The sequence below is a fragment of the Sinohyriopsis cumingii genome, chromosome 10, assembly GCF_028554795.1.
Source record: "Sinohyriopsis cumingii isolate HCF-2022 chromosome 10, ASM2855479v2, whole genome shotgun sequence".
NCBI classification, from domain to species: Eukaryota; Metazoa; Mollusca; class Bivalvia; order Unionida; family Unionidae; genus Sinohyriopsis; species Sinohyriopsis cumingii.
This window is the reverse complement of record NC_142970.1, coordinates 55,652,752-55,671,760: the sequence shown is the minus strand read 5'-3', so window position 1 is coordinate 55,671,760 and position 19,009 is coordinate 55,652,752. Positions and strand designations below refer to the sequence as shown.

The 19,009-nt window shown below is 34.9% G+C and overlaps 1 protein-coding gene across 1 annotated transcript in view; it reads left to right on the top strand.

The window, feature by feature from the left end:
* Nucleotides 1–2,312: 2,312 nt before the first annotated feature.
* LOC149790185 (mucin-3A-like) overlaps nt 2,313–19,009 on the top strand; it is a 52,133-nt gene continuing 35,436 nt past the window's right edge. Inside the window, exon 1 of the mRNA XM_089973414.1 lies at nt 2,313–2,337. The gene's annotated coding sequence lies outside the window, so the exon portion shown is untranslated. The remainder of the gene's footprint in view (nt 2,338–19,009) is intronic.

Below are 19,009 nucleotides of genomic sequence, written 5' to 3'. Positions count from 1 at the left end.
ACTGCCATCTCACCTATGTCTGCGTGTGTTCGAGTCTCGGGTTCGGCCAGGGTGGGTATGTGATAAAGGTTGCCAGTAGCTTCTCGTGGGTCAGTGGTTCTTTCCGGGTTTTCCCCGGTTTCTTCCTCCACCATTAATAATAGTCGCATGTATAGCCTATCGTGTGCGGAAAAATTGCTTATACCCTACAACAACAAATATATGTTGAATGTGGACATTCCTCAACTTTCGTTGCAAAGATATGCATCATCAAAAATACTTCGACGAACTTAGTTGTTGTGTTTTACGCAGTTCTGCATTTTATAACTTTCATATTTGCCTAATAACAAAAATCACATGTTTGGAAATCTTTGATTTCAGCTTTGGATTATTAAGGTTCAATTAAATTATGCTCCTTATGTTTTTGTCACATTCAAGCTTGCCATATTGAGGACTAATTTTATTATCCTTTAATATCCCTTTTGTTTTCAGCTCCTCCAGTAAATGGCACAAGTCACATGGGTAATCTCTACTGAATATTTTTGTCTCATTAATTAGGAAGATTTGTTGGTCTTTATTCCTGTATGTGTGTTGAAAGAAATTTGTATTTTACCGGATAAAATTTAAATATATGTTGATAATATATCATAGGGAACTCAAAATGTTTATATTTGGTTTCCCGGTTTATAACTGTATAGGGTAACTTGTTTGATGTTTGTCCTTGTGTCGCCAGTACGAAATGACAAACATGCCAACCACCTTTCTTTTGGAGGTTTCGATCATTTGTTTAGGGTATATCTTTACATTATGCGAAATCTGTTACACAGTGACGACAGGATGATCCTTGATTAACACTGTGGACAGATCAAGGTCCTCAAAACATAACGTTAGCATATGTGTCAGGTTTACAACAATACAAAAAATGTGTCTCAAACGTCTTATTATATGTCAACATGTAATTTAATTAAAAATGTTTAATGTATCGAATTTGATGGATAAATCATCTATGTATTTCTTTAAGATATAAGCAGCAAAATAACATATGCCTAGAAAGTGTGGAAGGTGCTGACAATTTACTCAGATTTTTAGCTCTCCCATAATATATCTATTTTATTTGCACGTTTAGGCATAATATGTCTTGCGCTGTTGAACATTGTTTTTAGGCTTTGGTTATTGACACACTTATGTTAGAACAACACTGAGAAACTCGGATATGAGCATCTCTTTTTCGTGTCGTTGTGGATTAAATCATACATGCCCAGTTATTTCACGCAGTATGGATAAGGACCAACCTTCTCTTTTAAGTGTCATCAACCTTTACAAGACTTCAACAGTTTAAAAATGTTATCAGTCAGAATAGCTGAGGAGGAGATGTAAATTGTTACATCCCCTTCAAATGTCTCTGGATATCCTGGAGAATATTCTTTGCCTCTCTCATTGTTTTAAACTTGGCATAATGAACGTTCAAGACACATAAACGTAGGATTTAGACCCACATATTTTTCAGGGTTATATCTGTATATTTGGTTCGTGGAAAATGTTAAATATATCTTGCGTCGTAGGTATATTTGTACGTTCCGTTTTACTCGTTTGTTTGATACATTTATTAAGGTGCAACAGTGCGTGAATTAATTTTTAGTCGTCATAATGCACTGATTACAAAACGGCGAGTTAACGAAAATACACTTTATACCTATTGTTATATCACCAGCACCCTGACAACAAGACAACATATGATGATGCGAATCACCAAAATAATTATGGGTTTACACCAGTCGCAAAATATCGTTTAACCAGGATGATTCAATAAGCAGCGTGTTGCATTTCAGATCTAATATCCGATTTACTTTGCGTTCTATACTAAACCTTAACGCTATTTAGAATAACCTCCTATACGGTCTTAAAGCAATAGCCGATATCTTGACATCCATTACGATCTTTTTTCTATTCCCTTAGACTACGTTTGCACGTGTATGTCCAACGAGATGCAAATGGTAGTTGTATGGCTCTGAAATGCGATGCTGCTGTACTGAAAACAAGTTATGATTTTCACAGTCTCAATGTATAAAGCCGACTTTCCGCTTCCCTCGTTGGAGAGGCATGCAGCATGAAATATACTTCGACGAAATAGTTGTAGTGTTTAAGGCAGCGCGGCATTATACAACTTTCAAATTTGTCTAATAACAAAAATCGCTTGCTTGGAAATCTTTGATTCCGCTTGAGGTTTTTAAGGTTCAATTAAAATAAACTCCTTACTTTTGTGTGACATTCAAGCTTGCCATATTGAACAATGCATGTATTATCCTTTATTATCCTTTTTGTTTTCAGGTCCTACAGTAAATGTCGCCACAACGAAAGGTAATCACTACTGAAAATAATTTTTTATCATCAGTTTGGAATATCTGTTGATATTTGTTTCTAAATATATGTTGAAATAAATATGTATTATGCTGGATAAATACCAGTTGTTCATAATATATCGTAGGCAGTTCAAAATGGTTTAGTGGTGTGAGCGTATTCAATTTCAATTCAAGTGGTGAAACTGCAAACAGCATATAATCCTGAACTGCCACGGTTCTCGTGTCGACCTTTTTCAATAACTACCATTTACAGCGTCACAAGTTAATTTGGTCTGTGTCTTCTAGGTCATGCTCTTAAAGTCAGATGCAATATGATATCATATGTACAAATTGTTTGTATCCTCTAAAATGTGATTAGGTGAATCTTAAACATATGTTTTTGACGACCATGATATGTCACCCGCTTATGTTTGAGATTATATTGCAATTACATAGTTGAGTGTGAGCTTATTTGCACGAATAGGAATTTTAGGAGTTTTAGAGTCTTTAATTTGATTCCTATTCAGATGACTTCTTTGATCGATTGCATGGCGTATGCCTGCATGGGAAGTTCAGTATATATCCTGGTGTCTCCTGTGACGGTTGACAAAGAATGACTTATTTCCAGCTGACCATCAAATGGTTGTAACGTTTATTAGGTCAGCTGTAATAAATATGTTACACTGAATGTGTATGATTCCTCAGTGGTAAGATATGACGATGAAACCACACTGAATTCTGGCTTTGTTGATGAGATTGTGATAATGGAGGTAGCACTAGGGGTTGTATTTGCAACAACCTGTTGCAATGCCGTATGTATTTCACGTAGAAGACGAATTGTTTCCCCACAGAGCTCCTCATCAATTTCAGAATTCAACATTTCCGTTGTACGAATGAAGTTTTATTTATATACATAACTGATATCTTCAACAACTTCATGCATCAACGTGAGGTATCTAGTTCTGTCCACTATGTCAACAGTAAATAATAATCGATTAGGCTTTATTGATGACTTATAGGGCTTTGTTGGCCGCACAAATTGATCACACAATTGTTTTCAGAACGGTCGTTTTGGGTAAAAAAAGTACATCAAGGAAATCTCCTGTTTAATTTTTGCAGATACCATGTGTTCATTTATACATTATGATGTTAACCTGGGTGTAAGTTCGGTGCAGGGTGTTTCATTATCCACTCTACTTGTTTTCTGTTTGAGGTCAGGTTTTTGTTTTAGTGCTGTTATTTGCATATGTCTTCTTTATATTGTTTACTGGTTCATGCATATGTTTTGGTACTTAATACATTGACAACCGTTTTACCTCTACATCTATCCATTCCGAATATTCTTCGATTTTTCTACTTGAGGAATAGTTACTTGATCAAAATATTCTTTAAATTTTCAGTGGCAGATTGTCCCCACTATTATGTCTCATAAAACGATTCATCATACACTTTGCTTGACCCATTTTCCCAGCTTTAGTATGTAATTATAATACTCAAACAACTCGTCAGAGGCTTTCTAAATCTTGTACGTTTTCAGAAGAGACACTTGTTCCTTAATCTTGTTCTCCAATGGTTCTTTGTTCACTATATCATTCCAGATAAAGAGTGGATGGGTACTGACAAACATGCATTAACATTATTTTCAAAGATCTACTGAAGAAGCTTTTCATTAAGATGTTGCTCTGTTGCAATCATCATTGAGTCGTACTCGGATAATGGTGAAGCACTTATTTGATGGTTATTGTGTCAAGTTATTCAATGTTTTCTTTTGTACTTACATCAGACAAAATTTGTTCTAAAGCGTGTTCTAAATTTATTGCTTTGATTTGTTTATATTTCTGCCAAACACTGAATAACGCCTGTAGTTGCTTGCTTTGCTTGTTTGATATGCTTGTTGAGCTTAGCTATGTAACAATGCTACCCACATCATTTCGCTGAGTGTTACTAATTGCTCCGCTGTTGTTCACGTTTGTCTAATGAATTAAGCGAATGCTTTGTTCAAAGCCAAATGTGAGTTTATGTTGTGACTTTTTGTTACGACTGTAATACATAAATTACACTTTTCGACCTGCAATGCAATTGCTGAATCAGTTCCTGGTATTTATCAGCGGCTTTGTGGCGTCGCTTCTAATACTCTCCTATGAAATCAAAAGGAGACATTTAAACGAGTGTTAAATGAACATATGAAATTCATCTGCGTCCAAACCCACCTTTGTGTCTGCTTCATCGATAGCGGTAAAAAGCAAAGGGAATCGTTTTACTTCTCAACAATTACTTGTCACTCAGCCATTTTCGATTGTTTGATAACACATTATAACAGGTAAGGTGATGAGCCGATGACGCAATCACGTTGAAATATCCGCTTTCAACCATTTTTAAATTCATAGTCAACAACATTTAAAATTTACCTGATCCAGCGGGCGCAATGTTAAGTTGATGAGTTGAGCTTGGAAAAACATAACCGTGTTCAGACGGTTTAGGTGTTGCCTATGCAGAAAGTTGATGAGAGTAAAAATTATCTGAGGATATCTTTTTCCGTGATACAGTATATAATACAATCATATATTCATATTTCGACGATGTCGCGCAATTTCACATACTGGAAATCCAATTCGAGCTGAAACATTGACGAGCAGCGATTACTTGAACTTGTGTTAGATCTCAAACAAATAATCGCATGTTTAGTGTTTAAAACAAATAGTTGGTGACATCGTGGCTACATTAAACGCGACCATAAATATCATGGATAAATTATCTTGGTGAAAAGCACATCTCTGAATGCAATTAATGTGTATCCTGCAGACGGCTTTATATATAACTTTATTGTAACAACTAGACAAATGCTGTCGAAGCACATGTGACTCGTATTCAAGCTGTGAATTACGGACATGACCCTGCATATAAAGCATCCATCAATATCTATGCAAGCCAACGTGATGATGTCGATCACATCCACGAATTGAGTGCCTTAAACCACCACTATGAGAACAAATTGTAAGATGGATCATCAAAGGAGGTAAGATTGAACTTAGAGGCAAAGCCTCTTATTAAACTTAAAATATACCGATACAAAAAACCACAACAACAATGGAAACAAAACAAATGGACATTATCAATAAAGTTCTACAGTCCGATTGGGTATTTGGAGAATTGAATCCGCATAGGAAAGGTCAGCAAATGATTGATGCAAAGGTTACGCATTTGTTTATGTGAGCATGGGTGGCTGAACAAATGATTTGGCAATTATACATACTAGTAAAGACGCGAAGACCTTCAGCTCTGCCTCCACCAACAAGCTGTCTTGCTGAACAAGTCCCATGGGAGTTTTTTAAAATATTAGTTAGGTGTGACTGTAAAACTGGGTCACCAATGTTGTAACGTAGCAAAATTCAGCTGAATTGCTGCTGAAATAGCTTAAAGTTACAGCGAACCAGATTCAACAGCAGCCTTATTCATAGCAGTTAGGATTATGACCGATGACAACATACCACAGCCACCTATTTCCGGATATGTAAAGAACGTTTACATTTCAGTGGTGGAGGTCGAAGTCCCTGATCAGTGTCACTGGCATGTACAGAAGGGGCAGAACATAACACAATTAATATGCAAAGGAGCGTGTACCCGAACAAAACAAAAATCGGTGTAGTTCTTCAGATCTTCGCATAAGCTAGTCAATAATGACCAACTCAAGCCTGTTGATGAGAGCATGCTTTTGTCCATGCGAATGCGTGAGCGACTGGGAAACTCAGGTGTCACCGAATGACGTGTTGTATTCACTGCTATCACGTAAACTTACATCAGAGAAAGATTGCTAACACGCAAATACAGTTTTGCCCGCATTACAATTTAGAATCATGGGTAACTAATACGATATGTGTGTGCATATTGAGGTGTTATTGCTCGCTGAAGTGATCTGAATATTTAGTGACACGTTCATGCAAGCGTAAACGTTAGATCCCTCACATTTCGTTTTATCTCCGTACGCGTTGTTTAAACCAAGCTGGAATCGTGCATTCACATTGTTCAGAATCTTTTTATTGAGCGATCACTTCGCGGCGCGTTTTCTATGGAGGGCCAGATACACGCAAGCAAACAACCAAACATATCGGAGGAACATATGCTAGCGTTGAAATGTAACTGGAAACGTTTGATATGATGAGATATGTACCTGAACATGAACATAGTAGCAGCTTCAGTAATATTTGCGTATGCAGGACATTCTATTTTATCCTTAATACGATAGCGGTTGTCTGCATATTTAACTACTGCTAATAATAAAAGTATGTCTGATTTTCTTGCACCTTGTGGTATTGATAAATAAGCTCATTTGCAGATTGTTGCATTATATGTAGTGTCGATGCTGCATTAGTAACCAGTAGAGCAGCAGTCTGATTCAGTGCAGGAATATGTGTCATTACCTAAATAATGTCAGCTTGTCGCATAAGACTTGGTATTCTCATGATATGCTGTTTGGCTATTTCCTTTTGCTGAATCACGGTAGCCAGGTTTACATAAGGCGATATTTTCTCAAGATTTGACTAAGCTTTTTTCGTCTGCAAGTAACGACAACTTCAGTCACTTCAATATATGTTCTTGTTTTGATTTTTCTACATCTTTTGAGGCACAGAGTTTGTGCAATCGCAGGTGTTTGTGCATTAATGATGATTGTGTTTTACGCACCATGTAATACGTCTACATGGCGCACAGCGTTTGGTACGTGTTTAAACTGCGTTGCACATTTAAGACCCGTTCGATCACATATACCATTATCTACCACTAACTTATGTGTTGTACAGTATTCATAGCTCAATATGCTGTCGCAGAGGTCATTTGTATGCAACAACATCATATGTCTGGAGTTGGAGTATTTTCTCAATAGTTCCTCCTCCATTGCTTTTAGTAATAGCTTTTGAAAATCGTTGTCGATACTTTTGTTTGCATGTTTCGTATATCCATTGACGACTGGTGAGTTTGGTTTTCATTCCTATATAAAACCTTATATAAAACCTTATATAAAACCTTACAAATATGTGGTTAATGGATGTGCACTTGCATATCTTCACCAGTACAGCTAGGCCATTGATCAGATCATCAACCCTTTCACTCACTTCAAAAGCGTTAGGCGTTGAGCCGATTTAGTCAGAGACTTGTTTTCTCTTGCACTTTATTACATAAATTCGTCCATCTTCACAAGCCTGTACTAGTTTATTCCGTTCCATTTCTAAGGACACTCCCACGCAACACAATTAAACATTGTTTTCTGATTTGTCTCATAATGCGCCTATTGTATCTGTTGAGCTTATTTTAAAAATGTATTTGATGTATCGTTATTTACGATATGGAGTGTTTCATGTGATATATATATATATATATATATATATATATATATATATATATATATATATATATATATATATATATATATATATATATATATATATATATATATAATCTATCATTTGCTTCCTTGAATGTAAAACATTTTCATGCGAGAGGAAAATGTCAGTCTGTTGAGGACTATGCAGCACTTTGCACTTTGTCGAGAAACATAATATGTAGCCTCAGTTTTATATAGTTAGAACCAGTAATAAAGACCATATTACAAAAGTTAAAGTTCGTAGATTAATCATTGAATGTTTGCACATTGTAAAACTTTCCATTCCAGGTTAATAGGGGAGGGGGACAGAATCAGCGACAACTAGACAGGTCTAAATATTTGTGAGACAATAGTAAATGCACTTTCAAACTTGTGTTCATGTACATTTGCGTCTAACGTTTCCACTAAAATCATTTATTTTATTATATGCACATTTTCCCCCGTTGACTTCACATTGTCAGAATCGCGCAATATTACCCAATACTGAACCCGCGCGCCAATACACATATAGCATTCACATGCATAAAGGAACAACTTTCTGTTGTAAAAAAACAATGGACGCAGACGCCAGCACATTGGATTTGTAAACAAATCATGTACACTTGCGTAAGAGGCGCTTTACGATGTGGATGTTTAAATTTGTTTCTGAATGAACTAAAACAGATGTTTCGTGGACTGCCACATACCAGCTCCTTTGCCACATTCCGCGTTGATGCAATGTTTCGGATTTAGGCTAGCTATAGTATACAACAGACGCAAGAAAGGGTCATTACAAATGACATGTAAGTGACAAATCATATACTGTCTTCTTTAGCTGGTAATAAGAATGGCAAGATATATACTTCAAGATGTACTTTTTTAGTTCTGCAAATCCGAATTACATGAGCCATGTCATATGTTCTCAATCTTGATTATACATTTCGAAATTGTACTGTAGTTTCGAAGATAAGTGCAATTGCATCCTCCTTACTGCACTCAAAACGAAATAAGCATTAAATTCCATAGCGTCTTTTTGATAAATGCAATTGAAAGACTTCATAATTTTCCCACATTATGATTTCAAACATTCAATGACAGAAACATAAACACATTTGCATATGTCAACAAGGTTCTATCTAGCTTCTTCAATCCCATGTATTTTATGTGGAATTGTCACATACAAATCCTGTCCATAATCAAGAAATTTGGCAGAATCGAAAGAAAAAACAAAATGTATTCATTCCAGATCAAATGGAAAAGTTGCTGCAGTTCACATTCATTCACAGTATGACTCCAAATTTCAATTTTAACTAAACACACCATTTTCTTTCGAAAGTTATGTGGAGCGCGCGACTAAGTTCAAATTTATCTCGGTGGAGTAATGTGATCAATAATAATATTGTTGTTGTTTAATGATGAATATGCGCTTTTTTATTTAGTTTTGGAATGCGAAATACATTCAGTGACTTTGTTTCGTGTAGTGTATTTTGATATTTTGGGAAAATATGAACTAATTTTGTCAGATGGATATTCTGCACTCAAAAGGTCGTGCAGTATATCCATTCGAAAAACTCGTTCATATTTTCCCACACAAATGCAGTAACCTATAAATATTATACATTCATTGCGTGTACAAGATGGGAAATGTACATTTATCCTTCCTCAGAAACGATTATCATAAATGCATTGTAATGACATTTGTTACTGCTTTCAACGTTTTCATTTTAGAGTTAGTAACATAAGATATCGATGATCTTTACCTAGGATTTATATCTAAATGTATTCACGTGCGTGATTGACATTCGAACTAATTTTGCACTGGTTGTGTTTAACCTATACATTGACATTCAGTTTTACTGGCATGGACAAGACATTTTGTGTAGGGTTCAGTAGTTCATCATGTTAAGTTCTCATTCTTACGCGCCGTTTGCAGGATGATACATTAAACAAAATAGATTTAAACGTAACGCTATCACTATCATATTGAATTCAAGACATTAGCCATTTTTTTAAACTATTTGAATTTTATATTCTATACCCCATGTGCTTTTATGTCTTTATTCAGCTTGCAAGAACTTTAGTTTACCATTTTATAACAACTGAAAAGCGTGGATAACTGAACTAATGTTTGTACTGTGCTAAAAATTGTCATCGTGACTGCAATACTGGACGGATGAATATCAAGACAATATACTGAATTCAAGACAATATCAAATCTAGTGAAACACTATTTAAACTATTGTTACGCACCATTCACAAAAGCTATTTCCAAATAAATATTTCCGTTTGTAACTTTTGAATATGGTCACTATATCTCCTGTTAGTTCGGATTGTATTCAGTTTTTAGCAATTTAGATCTGAAACTGGCAGCTGGATAATATACACCACGATATTATATTGCTTTATATATGTAAGCTTTAATTTAGTTACCATCATTGTTTGTTTTTACCTATCATTGTCTATATTGATATTACTATCCTATAGTTTCAAGCCATGCAGGAAATAAAACAACAATTTTAGGTAGTCTCTTAAACTACTTATTGGCATTGTTGTTCAAGAATTAATTTTCTTTCTTCATATATTTACACTAAGAGAATTATTTGTTACCATGACAAATAGCAATAAAGTCCGTTATATTTGATTTGTTTACCACCGTTCAGTTGTTCTCACCATTTATATTTTAATGTGGACAACATGTGCGTTAAGTTTGAAATGTTGTCCTCTTTTGGCAATGTTTGCTTACATTGATGCTTCGAATTATATTATATTATATTATATTATATTATATTATATTATATTATATTATATTATATTATATTATATTATATTATATTATATTATATTATATTATACCATACTATATTATTATATTATATAATTTTTTGTATATGTAGAAATGAATGAAATATTATTTCCGTCCAATATGACGTTCTCTTGAAGAGCTCTTCCTGATGTGATCGCAAAAAGAAGTTTTTGAATTTAGTTATATCCATATATCCGCTACACCATATCTGATGAATATTTTGATGAGTATGTCTATCAACTCCATTAAATACAACTAAAATAGTACAGTTATCTCTAATCACTTTAGGCAGTTATGTATATCGCTGAGTAACATAAATCACGTCTGTGTTTTTGTGTCTTCTTCTGGAAAATGTTCTTGCTGGATTGATTGATTTTCCACCATCATATATTCATAAACTACGAGAGTATTAACCCATCGAGGTCATCTGCAGATGTGGCTTCATGAATATCAGCAATAATTTCAATACTATAATTGCTGTCCTCGTCTAACAATTTTGCATTTTCATTAAAATCTTTAAGCACTTCGTATCATCGCTGATCACCAACTGACGGAGATATTAAATACAACTGTATCCCATTCGATCCATTTCATTATCAAATTAAGTATCAACTGCGTGTAACCAGACCCAGGTCGACCTAGGATAATAGCTTTGATAAAATTTTGTAACGATGGATAATGTTTGACGGGTTCTTGCTTTCGTGTCGCTGAGAAATCAATTACATCCATATACATATAATATGAACCCATATTGTGTTCGATGTAAAGCACCCACTTTCACGTGTGGATTAAGAATATGATAACAACAACAACAAAAAGTGCAGTTACAGGCAATTGTTTACGATGTGGTACAAAACAATATAAATTTATTTCCCTGACACAGTCAGGCGGTGATATTGCTACTTCACAGGGAAAATTACTAGGAACTCCTGGGCCAAATACCCACGAGAACGACATCTTCCTGGATATAATTACTGTGGTCCTGGAACCAGACTTGATATCAGGCTTGATAAATAAGATCAGCTAAAATCTGGAGAGTATACAATAACCGGCGATCGATCTAGCATGTAATATTCATGACGTGGCTTATAAAAGTAAAGATATTTAACAACAACATAAGAAAAAAATCTCTTCGAAAATCATTAGCTAACCTTTTGATAAAATTTGCGATGAAAGGTGAATTATTATTCGGAGCCGGTAATTATTCCACCGGGTTTTTTGAAATAAAGGAATCGATTTATTATAGCCCAAGATAGAGAATATTGGAAAGGAAAGTAAATCTGCAATTAATAAACTCGTCGACGCGGAAAATTGTACGTGTTGTACTGCCGAAAATTAGTCAGCATGACATGCATAATGATACATTTATCTACCACCACCTAAAAACATGAGCATGAACATTTTGCTGTGAGCGTTCCAAATGAAGGTCATGAGGCGGATATTTCATTTTTACCACATGATACTATTAAAATTAGAAGACATCAATTAACATACAAATCCGCGTTAACTATTGTTGATGTTGCAAGTATATATAAGGAAGCGGAGCCGTTATCAACTAAAACAACTGCTGAATTTTCATCTTCGTTTGAACCAATTTATCAACGAGGATCTTTATGATGGCCACATCTATGACAAGTTGACCCTTGCAAAGAATGTATTGGTGCAGTATCGTTGATGAAGCAACACAAACGTCACAATCAGACTAGGACATACTGCAATTCATCGTGATCAGGCAATTGTTATATTTTGCTGAGAGGTTATTTGGATATCAATATGCGAAGGAAATAATTCAGAAAGATACGAAATCTCGCGAATGGGTTGCAAGATTACCAGGTGTGATAGCTGCGTTAAATAACGAAATTACTCGAACAACTGCCATGTAACCCGTCAATGCGATTACAAAAAAAAAACAACACATACCACTATAACAACACGAATTTTCAAAAGAAACCAGTGCTAGGTAATGTAACTCCAAGATGTTTATATGAACCCGGTGAACTTGAAGGTGGTAAAATAGAGCGACTGATCATATTGGAGTATTACGTCACATAAAATTTCCTACGTGGTAAGATCCACGGGTAGACCTGCAATCCACTGATTAGACTCAAAGTAATTCCAGAAGACACAATTATCACCCTGATCACTTCTGGTAACCTGCCTTGCCTATACGTCTATTACGTTAAAGACAGGTAAGCAACGTATTTTCTTTTGTATGACCAAGGCTACTATTAATTCATTCAACGGTAAATTGTCTTGGATTATTCAGATTATTCCTCTAAAACTTGACTGTGTTACAGTCATCACAGTGATTATTTTGTAGTTGTTTCACTGTCACATTCAGCATCGAGGTCAAAGTCGCGTTTATTTTTTTTGGGTCACATTGTTTATAACTAATTGTTTTCTGACTATAACATTGTTCATAACATCTCCAGCATCTTCGGTGTTGCCAATAGTTTCTGTAAAGTCTATAACAATTCTATGAAATATTCTTCTGACTCGAGACGCTGAGATAAACTAAATTTGACCATTCGATACGATCATCGACGATCCAATCTCGAGTATCGTCTAGCCTCCATATAGATTTTACAATGGTTAACACGCTCTCCACAACTTTGACATGAACTTTGACAAAATCATTTAAAACAATATATTTTCTTCGTCTGATATTCCTGGTATATCAACGTCGACAATCTGTTGTCGTGTGTCAGCTGGTCGATAGCACAATGATACGGCTAAATGTAAAACAGTGTCTTTATGTAACATAAATAATTGTTGTTGAAGTGTAACACGAACTACCTTTCTGCTTGCCACTATCAAATCAGTTGGTTTCCACACTTGCAGTAAATCTTTAATATAAGTTTTTGAAATTATCTTACACAGCATTTAACATTGAATTTTATTCGGTTGTAATCTGATTAAGTTCTTAAACTCTGATAATTATGGATCAATTAGTTCTTCATAATAATCCACAAAAGATTTCAGCCATTCATGTGGAGACAATCAAACAAAAGACGGTGGTTGACCATGATCGAAACACATTATTATAGAATGTGTTTCGATCATGGTCAGGCAATCAAGAAATATTTTTATCATTTCTATAGGCACTGTACATATTTCATCCCAAACAATTATCCTTGGAATATATTTTTCTCCCAGTCGTTCATGAGTCCATTTATCTCCCTTCCAAAGAAAGAATTTATGATAAGTGCATAGTTTAATATTTCTTTCTTTCTTTTATCTTGCTAGTCTGTGTGTAGGTGTAAATGCAACCATTTCTGGACAACTTTTCAAGAATAATCGATCACATGAGTTGTTCTACCACAACATCCAGGGCCAGTGAGATAAACTGTTTTATGTGTACATACAACATTATATACCGATGGTGCTGATGACAATATTGATATTTGATTTCTTGATACTAAATATCTTTAATCAAAACATCAGCCGATTCAGAATAATCAAGTATTTCTTCTCGCTTTATTCTGCATTCACCCCATGATACATAAGTGTCGATATGTAGTTTTACTAGTAATTTTGTATTTTTATTGAAATGAATACGTAGCGACTCTGACAGCAAACTCAGAAACTATATTTATTGTCGACACTATATTTATTGAAACATACGCGAACAAATGATTAAACTGCTGTGACTTACCATCAGTATAATTCACAATTGTACCTAATTTAGTTCCTTTGGCAAGAAAACTAGTTTTCGTGTTATAAACGTATTTATTTTTATTGCATCAGCAATTATAAAATCTAACTCAGCATCATCTATAATTATCATTGTACAATGTAGTTTAGTGGGTGAATTTATCAGAATGTTCATCATCAGAATGTTTCTTTTGTGGCTGTAAACAAACGTCCTTCTGAGAACGATATTATGTCATTTCTTCACTTGCAATCACCAATATCAGTATTTTTTTACATCGAGCATATATTAAAACTATCGTTACCCACCTTTTTGTCTGAAAAGGGTTTACTAAACCAGACATAACAAATCGGATGAAAACCTTTAGAAAACTCGAATGACTCAATACAGGCGAATCCTATCAAGTCAAGATTTAAAGGTCTATTTATCGATACACTGTTCAACATTAGGTCTTACAGCCTAATACAATTTATTTTTCAAATGTATTTTTGTATTTGATATAGATTATTACATCTGGTCTAATCAATTATTCGTCGTTTTCATAACTCTGAAATAACCACACTGGTACAGGATGGTTCTTACTTATATCGTTACTAATATCGAACCAATATCCCTGGTAAAGTATGAAAGTTCGATTTTGTGAAAATACTGATAATGCATTAGTCCACGCATGCGCGTTATGATCAATCATTTCAATTGAAGCTCCCCTCGACCTATTCTTTGATCCGTACAAAATCTATCTGGTTATCGTTTTTATCGTTTCGGGAATTCATATTTCTTTCATAATTCAGCTACATTATGTATCGTATCCTTGATCGTCTGGATAATACATAATCCTTTACTGTAGCATCGATAACACCTTTGGTGTCGCGCCTGAATTTAAAGGTTGACCACGCGTGAGTTGCATCATTGTCTCGAAATTTGTATGGAACACAATGAGTTCCAGGATCAGAACTGTTTCAATATTGTTTGTATTTAAATGTAACTAATCACGCATAAAAAACACCTCTAAACGTTGTTATGGTCTTTAACAGCATCAAGTAAATCAAGATTTGACATTGAACATATTAATGAACTGCTTTAGGATGTTTCAGACCGTTTCCGTATATTAAAGGAGTTAATGGCAATCGTAGGCCGCTGTCTCTTTTGTATTCCTTGTCCTGTTGCTTTATTTAATGCCATTTCAGCAGCGATTCCAACAGCATCTAACGCTCCGCTTTTTCAGCTGATATAGCTACAAGAAGTGAGTTTAACGCCTGTTTTTGATTGATTGACGCTATTGAAATGCTTGAGTTGACGTTCTAACAAAGATAGTTTTTTCTGACCACCTGTGATTAGATCTCGCTTTAGTGAGATATTTTCATTCCACCGTTCTTTGCTGAATTTGATTGAAGCTTTTTAATCGGACCAGTAGTCAGACTGACGCTAACATGATGATATGACATACATATCATGCGCGATTTAACTACATGTTCAGAAAATATTACATATATTCCACTGGTGCGTCAATATCTTTCATTCGTCCATCAGCACCTTCACGTAACATCGATTTGTCACTACGTATAAAAGCGTTTGCTCTGTGATTAACACCAGCACCTGGATTTACGCGAGCTCGAAAATGGACATCAACAACAGACGTCTACTTAAATCAAGATGTTCCAAGGAGAAGCAATATATCTGAAATCCGATTTATAAAATATATCTATGATATTTGCAAACAAGTACCTATATTTTGATCACGTCCCGTAAATGCCAGCAAACGACGACATGTACATGCTACATGATTAATTTCAAAATTCAATAATATATCTTCAAATGTTTCTTGATGTCCATTTTGTTTTAAGAAAACCTCACTAATTCCAATATAGTCAACAATGACATTACTATGATTCTGTGAGTTCAATTGCGAATTCTGAAAAGCAATAAGGATATGTCTTGGTGCAGAAACACCTTGCTGGGATGCAAAATGTCATGTAAATAATCGATTAATGTTGCTCTGAATACTATCCGTTGTTACTGTTGACCATGACAACAATGATTTACCTCATGAATCCATAAATTAGTAATATTTGTTCAACAATTGATGGAGTCATTTTTTGCTTCCAACGTTTTATCATCATTACTTTACCAGCATCAGCTCCTCGTGCTCGCCAGAGAGCATCGTTATCATCACCATTTCTGCCAAGCACAACAATGTGTTTAGCCACAAATACTTTTCTAACGTTTCTACAAAACCTAAAGAGATGGGATGGTGGAATTGAGCATTATAATCTTCTATGATAACTTTCATCGCAAATCGAAGTTTTACAACTCCTGCATTAAAAACCGGTTAGGAGAAATATTCATAGATTCCAGCAAAGTATTTTGATCGTGCCACTATACATTGATTATGATCGGATTCGTTAGAATCATCTTTGGCGAACATCATTGTCGGGCAAGCTGATCTTGTATAATCATAAGAATATCTTGCTAAATATAGTATTGTTGTAGCAGCATCAACCTCTTTCTGAATCTTTTCCACATTTTTCCATTAGTCATATGCGTAACACTGTCAAACAGCGCCATAACAAAATTGATGATATAAGTAACATCGTATACAGTATCATCTGTTTTTATAATTTCACTTTCTACCTAAGATGGTAGAAAGTATCTACTTGTATCATGAACTTGTACTTCAATTCGTCCACGCTGATTTGGTTGTCGTGCGTCATAAGAATACAATTGATAATCACGTACCGATTCATGTTAATGACTTGTGCATCCATATCAAGCGCTGGATCAGAAACACGCTTACAAATCTTATTATAAGTATTATCGTCTAAAACAAAGACAACCTCCCGAAATGAAACTTGTATTCATTGTTTTATATTTCTTTGATATGTGTATTCCTGCTTTCTCAGTCATCTCTGCTAGTTTTCTATTTGCAGCTTGATTTTTTATTTTACCAACATTCACATGCATAATTTCAGTGCTGGGTAATTGTACTGGTTGTGGTTTTCGAAGTATTAATCGTGCTAGTCTTTCTTTAATTGCCGAAAACGCTATATTGGCAACATCGCCAGTAATTTTTTCACGAACAAGAAAAACATATTTAATTCCTAGTTCTTTTGCAAACGGTATTGCTTTCGGAGTTAACTTTCCTAATAAAATGTAGACAACATCACCGAACCCAACACCGTATATCGCTTTATATGTAGGTAATCGCGAATGTATCCCCTGACCATGTCCACGCTGAGCATTACATACGATCATCTTATGTATTATTTATTTATCTAATCACTGTGATAATCATCAACTATTTCATGAGTAAGTGACCGACAAACATCGATGTCCATGATACCGCCTGTAAATAATCTTCGACAAATATCAGCTGCTTCATTAATAATTTATGGAGAAATCTTTCCATCACGTTTCCCTCCAATCCGAATTTCTAGTCGTTATACGTTAGAAATAACATTGTTAGGACAAGCAATAATACCGCTTCCCTTTGGCTGAGTCGGTGAAGAAAAATCACTTCCAGTAGCGCCAAATGAATCATCGCCTGGATCTCTTTCCTTACTTGGTGAAGAATGCATCTTGTCCTATATTCTTCTCTTTGCTTCTTTTCTTCTCTTCGCTTCATCTTGTGTTCTCTCCGTTTCCTTTCTTCTCTATACATTTCAAGTTCCAACATCATCTCTTGCCGCGGTGAAGAAAAGTATTGTTGTTCTTATGATGTTGTTGAGGAATGTTAAATTTTGATGGAATAAATGGAATGAAATATTTTACTTGAGGAAATTGTGTTTGTCTTATATTTGTTGCTGAGGTGGAGGAAGTTAATATGAAGGCTCTTACTTGGGTGATTGCGGTGGAAGAGGTGTGTGTGTGTCCTTAATGAGATTTTCATCATGTTCATTTTCATAACCGGGTTTCAAAATATCAGATTTAATAAATGTTTTCTAATATTTATTTAGGCAATTTTTCTCTTTAGTATATTTTAAGTTCTTCGATAAAAGCATCTCTAAGTTTGTTAATCAGAGCAATATTTTCTTTTTTCTCTAGGTTTAGGTGCAATATCCTTTTTACATCGTCTATTTGAACTTTGCCAATACTTTCAAGTATTTATTAATCTACAGGCAGAGGATGTGCAGCATCTATCTCAGCTTGAAGATCTCATAAAATCTTGTTTATTTGTTGAGTTCTTTTTGCTATTTTTTTAGTTTGCTCAGAAGTTTGTGTTACTGATGGAATAAGGCCTTCAGTCGTCTCTGCAACTCTTTCAGTAACTTTTGTAACAGGAATACATATTTTGATATCCTCTAATCTCACTCGAGCTAATCTAGCTGCATAAGACTCCATAACTGGCAGCTTTATTAACATAACAATGATTTAGTTATAGCAACAGAGGGGGTGCGACCTGAATAAAGCATCACGGTGTGTAAACGCGCGCACATATTTATGAAAATAAACAATACTGACAACAATAAAGGAAAATAAAACTAACCTAATTAGAGAAACTCTCGGTTAGTTAGTCGCTGTTGTTTGGAGTTATTGACCTTGTAATTTCATTTTCGTATATAGCTTTCTTTTCTCCAAAAATGGCGCTCCAGAAAAGGTCAGCTCACCTCCTCAGGCAGGGTAAAATAAAAAGTACAATAAAGAAACATAGCTTAAGCGCAGTTGAGAGTTATTCAGGTAGAAACCAAATGTTCATTTTAATTGATCAATTACGTAAGAATTATCCAACATAATCATGCGAACTAAAAGATGAGAATTGTACTTGAAAGACCCCTTCGTACATTTGAAAGTGCAAGCAGTTGATTATCACGTGGTTAGGGTATTTACAAGTTCATGGCTAGTGGCACACCTGTGTAAATATCCATCAAGATTCTATTATATTT